Here is a 6,754-nt window from a genome sequence, read left to right as displayed (position 1 = left end):
TTTGTCTAAAATCATGAAAAATTTACTGAAAGTATTATTTACATATATTAACATATTTCCAAAGTCTTAGATTCGAACTTAAAGTCTAAGATAGGTTTTTAATTCCCAACCCAAAACATTCCGCTTTTACCGCATGGAGACTAGTTGATGTATGTTAAGTTTTTAAGGTGTTCTTCATATGTACAAGTTATAAGTTCTTATAATAGTTTAATATAACATCGTAATATGTATAAATAAGTGTTGCTAGAGTTAGATTAGATTAGTTTTCAAACAAGTTTAGAATCATCCAAACTATGTTCTAGTGGTTATTAACTATGATCTTTTATATAGATAGCTATAATCATATGAATTGAACAAGAGTTTTGGTAAGGCTAATACCTTGATTTAAGAAAGGGAAGTAGCTGAATATGTAAAGGATTTCTAGAGCTTGAAAGACTCCTTGAATGGGTGCTTAAAGATAACCAAACTTGGAAGCAAAACTTAAATCAAAGGAGGTGTTCTTGATTACTACTTCTATGGTGTTTATGGATTTTTTTTGTAACTAGTTTTTGTTGTAGATAATGAAGGCTTATTAGAACTTGAAGAGAGGATATTAGAGAGTGTTTTTAGATAAAGAATAAGAGAATACTTGGAAGAGAATTGAAAGTAGAATGGATGTAAATGTGTGTAAAAAAAAATACCATGTAAGGTCTTTATATACTAGTTGTATTTTGTTGTTTTATGACAAATATCTAGGATAAGTAAAATACCATGAGGTCATGCATGACATAATAAGATTGATGATGTCATGCATGACATAATACATCAATCATGCAAATTACTATTGGTATATACGAATAGTAAATACTTTATGTTGTCTTTTTTTTACTAATATCTAGTATAAGTTAAATTGATGATGTCATGTATGACATAATAAGATTGATGATGTCATACATGACATAATACTCCACTAATATAGATTTTTATTAGTATATATCAATAGTAAATACTTCTAGAAGCTTCGTATAATATGTGTATATATACTGTATGAATAAAAGTAGGATTCTTGAGAAAAATGAACGAAAATACGAGTATAGCTATCCTTTATATGTTTTTGTATATTATTAAGTGTATTTAATACTTTTAAGGTTGTATTTAAACTCATAATACATTGTATGTAAATACATTTTAAAATAAGTTAATTACGTCGTTTGAATAGTAACATATATATTGTTCGAAAACTCTCTAAATTAGTAGTATGAAAATGTATATATAATACCTTGTTAATATACTTAATGAGATATTTAATTATCATATTTTTAAATTATATATATATATATATATATATATATATATATATATATATATATATATATATATATATATATACATATATATAATTAATACAAGTTATGACGTTCGTGAATCGTAGGAATAAAAGGGTGGTCAAATGCTTATATAAAACTCTTTCCGGAGGTTCAAGACTTATTAAAATTCATTGCTTATCAATTCAGAATTATTAAATCATGTAAATAGTATAATCAAGTAGGCGGAAAAATCCGGGTCGTCACAGTACCTGCCCGTTAAAGAAATTTCGTCCCGAAATTTAGAGTAGTACCTATTCAATGTATGATATCAGTAAACAGATGTGGGTACTTCTGATTCATCTGATCTTCTCGTTCCCAAGTGAACTTGGGTCCTCTCTGAGCGTTCCAACGGACTCTAACAATCGGTATGTTGCTTTGCTTGAGTTGCTTGACATCCCGGTCCATAATTTCGACGGGTTCTTCGATAAAATGTAACTTTTCATCGATTTGGACTTCTTCGAGCAGAATAGTGAGGCCTTCTTTTGTAAGACATTTCTTCAAGTTTGAAACATGAAAGGTGTTATGTACCCCGGCAAGTTGTTGAGGTAACTCAAGTCGATAGGCCACCGATCCAATGCGTTCGATGATTTTAAATGGCCCTACGTACCTTGGGTTAAGTTTAACCCTCTTTCCAAAGCGTATCACACCTTTCCAAGGTGACACATTTAACATAACCATGTCGCCAACCTAAAATTCCAATGGCTTTCTTCGAACATCAGCGTAGCTCTTTTGTCTACTTTGAGTGGTTCTCAATCTCTCCTTGATTTGCACAATATTTTCAGTAGTCTCCTGTATGATCTCAGGACCAGTAAGTTGTCTGTCACCTACTTCGTTCCAATAGATAGGGGATCTACACTTTCTTTCATAAAGTGTTTCAAATGGTGCAACATTAATACTCGTATGATAACTATTATTATACGAGAATTCTGCCAATGGTAAATATTTATCCCATCCATTTCCGAAATCGATCACACATGCTCTAAGCATGTCTTCAAGAGTCTGAATGGTCCTTTCACTTTACCCATCAGTTTGAGGATGATATGCATTGCTCATATCCAGACGAGTCCCTAGAGCTTCATGTAGTGATTGCCAAAACCTTGACGTAAAACTACTGTCGTGATTGGATATAATGGAGATAGGTACTCCATGTCTTGAAACGACTTCCTTCATGTATAATCGTACCAATTTCTCCATCTTATCCATTTCCTTCATAGGTAGGAAATGTGCAGATTTGGTGAGACGATCGACAATTACCCAAATGGTGTCGTAACCCCATGCAGTCTTTGGTAGCTTCGTGATGAAATCCATGGTAATACATTCACATTTCCATTCTGGGATTTCTGGTTGTTGAATCAACCCTGACGGTTTCGGGTGTTTTGCCTTAGCTTTGGAGCAAGTTAAGCACTCCCCTATATATGTTGCAATATCCGCCTTTAAATTAGGCCACTAAAAATGTGCCTTAAGATCTTGATACATCTTTCCAGCTCCAGGATGTATCGAATATCTCGTCTTATGCGCCTCATCCAAAACCAATTTTCTTAACCCTTTAAAACTTGGTACCTAAATGCGTCCATTTAAATATCGAGTTCCGTCTTCTTGTATATCAAGTTACTTGTCTAAACCCTTGAGCATCTCATTTTCAAACTTTTCTTCAGTAAGAGCTCCTCGTTGAGCCTCCTTTATTTGTGTAGTGAGATTCGTACGAATTTTCATATTCATTGCTCGTACTCGAATCGGCTATCTTTCTTTCCTGCTTAGAGCGTCAGCTACTACATTTTCTTTCCCGGGATGATAACGAATTTCACAATCATAGTCGTTTATTAGCTCAACCCACCGTCGTTGCCTCATATTCAATTGTTTCTGATCGAATATGTGTTGAAGACTCTTGTGATCAGTGTACACTGTACATTTGACCCCATATAAGTAGTGTCTCCACATTTTCAATGCAAAAACAACCGCTCCTAACTCCAAATCATATGTCGTATAATTTCGTTCATGAGTTTTCAATTGTCGAGAAGCGTAAGCAATATCCTTTGTTCGTTGCATGAGGACACATCCAAAACCTTGTCCCGACGCGTCACAATAAATCACGAAGTCGTCATTTCCTTCAGGTAATGATAAAATAGGCGCCGAAGTTATTTTCTTTTTCAAAAGCTAAAATGCAGTTTCCTGATCGGAGGCCCATTCATACTTCTTCCCTTTGTGGGTTAATGCAGTTAATGGTTTGGCTATTCGGGAAAAATCTTGAATAAACCTTCTATAATAACCAGCTAAACCCATAAATTGGCGTACCTGTGTCGGAGTCTTTGGGGTTTCCCATTTCTCAATGGCTTCGACCTTTGCGGGATCAACCTGAATTCCTTGACTACTAACGATGTGACCAAGGAATTGTACTTCCTTCAACCAAAATGCGCACTTAGAAAATTTGGCGTATAACTGTTCTTTTTTTAACAGTTCCAGCACCAACCTTAAATGTTACTCGTGTTCTTGCTCATTCTTGGAGTAAATAAGGATATCATCAATAAAGACGATAACAAATCTATCCAAATACGGACTACATACTCGATTCATGAGGTCCATGAATACAGCGGGTGCGTTTGTCAACCCGAACGGCATGACCAGAAATTCGTAGTGACCGTAGCGTGCTCTAAATGCGGTCTTCGGAATATCTTCTTCTTTTACTTGCAACTGATGGTAAAAAAAACCTGATCTTAGGTCAATTTTGGAGTAATCACGTGATCCTTGCAGCTGATCAAACAAGTCATCAATTCTCGGTAATGGGTACCGATTCTTGATAGTTAGCTTATTTAACTCGCGGTAGTCTATACATATTCGAAAGGATCCATCTTTCTTCTTAACGAATAGGATCGGAGCTCCCCACGGTGAAGTACTCGGTCGAATAAATCTACGATCTAGTAATTCTTGCAACTGACTTTGTAGTTCTTTCATTTCAGACGGTGCGAGTCTATACGGAGCACGAGCCACCGGTGCAGCTCCTGGTACCAGATCTATTTGAAATTCTACAGATCTATGCGGAGGTAATCCCGGTAATTCTCCTGGAAACACTTCGGGAAATTCTCTTACCACAAGCACGTCACTAATACTATTTTCCTTCGTGTCGATATTCTTCACATGTGCTAAAATAGCATAGCACCCCTTCTTTATGCACTTTTGGGCCTTCAAACAGCTAATAAAGTTTAGCTTATGATTACCCTTCTCTCCGAACACCATCAATGTGAAATGTCCCGTTCTTATTGATTAAAAACGTTCCATATTAATTGATTTCGTTGCGAGGTTTTGACCTCTATATGAGACGTTTTTCAAAGACTGCATTCATTTTTAAAACAAACCATAACCTTTATTTCATAAATAAAGGTTTAAAAATCTTTACGTAGATTATCAAATAATGATAATCTAAAATATCATGTTTACACACGACCATTACATAATGGTTTACAATACAAATATGTTACATCGAAATTAGTTTCTTGAATGCAGTTTTTACACAATATCATACAAACATGGACTCCAAATCTTGTCCTTATTTTAGTATGCAACAGTGGAAGCTCTTAGTATTCACCTGAGAATAAACATGCTTTAAACGTCAACAAAAATGTTGGTGAGTTATAGGTTTAACCTATATATATATATCAAATTGTAACAATAGACCACAAGATTTCATATTTTAATACACATCCCATACATAGAGATAAAAATCATTCATATGGTGAACACCTGGTAACCGACATTAACAAGATGCATATATAAGAATATCCCCATCATTCCGGGACACCCTTCGGATATGATATAAATTTCGAAGTACTAAAGCATCCGGTACTTTAGATGGGGTTTGTTAGGCCCAATAGATCTATCTTTAGGCTTCGCGTCAATTAGGGTATCTGTTCCCTAATTCTTAGATTACCAGACTTAATAAAAAGGGGCATATTCGATTTCGATAATTCAACCATAGAATGTAGTTTCACGTACTTGTGTCTATTTTGTAAATCATTTATAAAACCTGCATGTATTCTCATCCCAAAAATATTAGATTTTAAAAGTGGGACTATAACTCACTTTCACAGATTTTTACTTCGTCGGGAAGTAAGACTTGGCCACTGGTTGATTCATGAACCTATAACAATATATACATATATATCAAAGTATGTTCAAAATATATTTACAACACTTTTAATATATTTTGATGTTTTAAGTTTATTAAGTCAGCTGTCCTCGTTAGTAACGTACAACTTGTTGTCCACAGTTAGATGTACAGAAATAAATCGATAAATATTATCTTGAATCAATCCACGACCCAGTGTATACGTATCTCAATATTGATCACAACTCAAACTATATATATTTTGGAATCAACCTCAACCCTGTATAGCTAACTCCAACATTCACATATAGAGTGTCTATGGTTGTTCCGAAATATATATAGATGTGTCGACATGATAGGTCAAAACATTGTATACGTGTCTATGGTATCTCAAGATTACATAATATACAATACAAGTTGATTAAGTTATGGTTGGAATAGATTTGTCAACAATTTTCACGTAGCTAAAATGAGAAAAATTATCCAATCTTGTTTTACCCATAACTTCTTCATTTTAAATCCGTTTTGAGTGAATCAAATTGCTATGGTTTCATATTGAACTCTATTTTATGAATCTAAACAGAAAAAGTATAGGTTTATAGTCAGAAAAATAAGTTACAAGTCATTTTTGTAAAGGTAGTCATTTCAGTCGAAAGAACGACGTCTAGATGACCATTTTAGAAAACATACTTCCACTTTGAATTTAACCATAATTTTTGGATATAGTTTCATGTTCATAATAAAAATCATTTGCCCAGAATAACAACTTTTAAATCAAAGTTTATCATAGTTTTTAATTAACTAACCCAAAACAGCCCGCGGTGTTACTACGACGGCGTAAATCCGGTTTTACGGTGTTTTTCGTGTTTCCGGGTTTTAAATCATTAAGTTAGCATATCATATAGATATAGAACATGTATTTAGTTGATTTTGAAAGTCAAGTTAGAAGGATTAACTTTTATTTGCGAACAAGTTTAGAATTAACTAAACTATGTTCTAGTGATTACAAGTTTAAACCTTCGAATAAGATAGCTTTATATGTATGAATCGAATGATGTTATGAACATCATTACTAACTCAAGTTCCTTGTATAAACCTACTGAAAATGAAAAAAATAGATCTAGCTTCAAAGGATCCTTGAATGGTTTGAAAGTTCTTGAAGCAGAATCATGACACGAAAACAATTTCAAGTAAGATTTCCACTCGAAATAAGATTGTTATAGTTATAGAAATTGAATTAAAGTTTGAATATGATTATTACCTTGTATTAGAAAGATAACCTACTGTAAGTAACAAAGGTTTCTTGATC

Source organism: Rutidosis leptorrhynchoides, chromosome 7 (genome assembly GCF_046630445.1).
Source record: "Rutidosis leptorrhynchoides isolate AG116_Rl617_1_P2 chromosome 7, CSIRO_AGI_Rlap_v1, whole genome shotgun sequence".
NCBI lineage: Eukaryota > Viridiplantae > Streptophyta > Magnoliopsida > Asterales > Asteraceae > Rutidosis > Rutidosis leptorrhynchoides.
Note: the sequence above shows the minus strand (reverse complement) of the source record.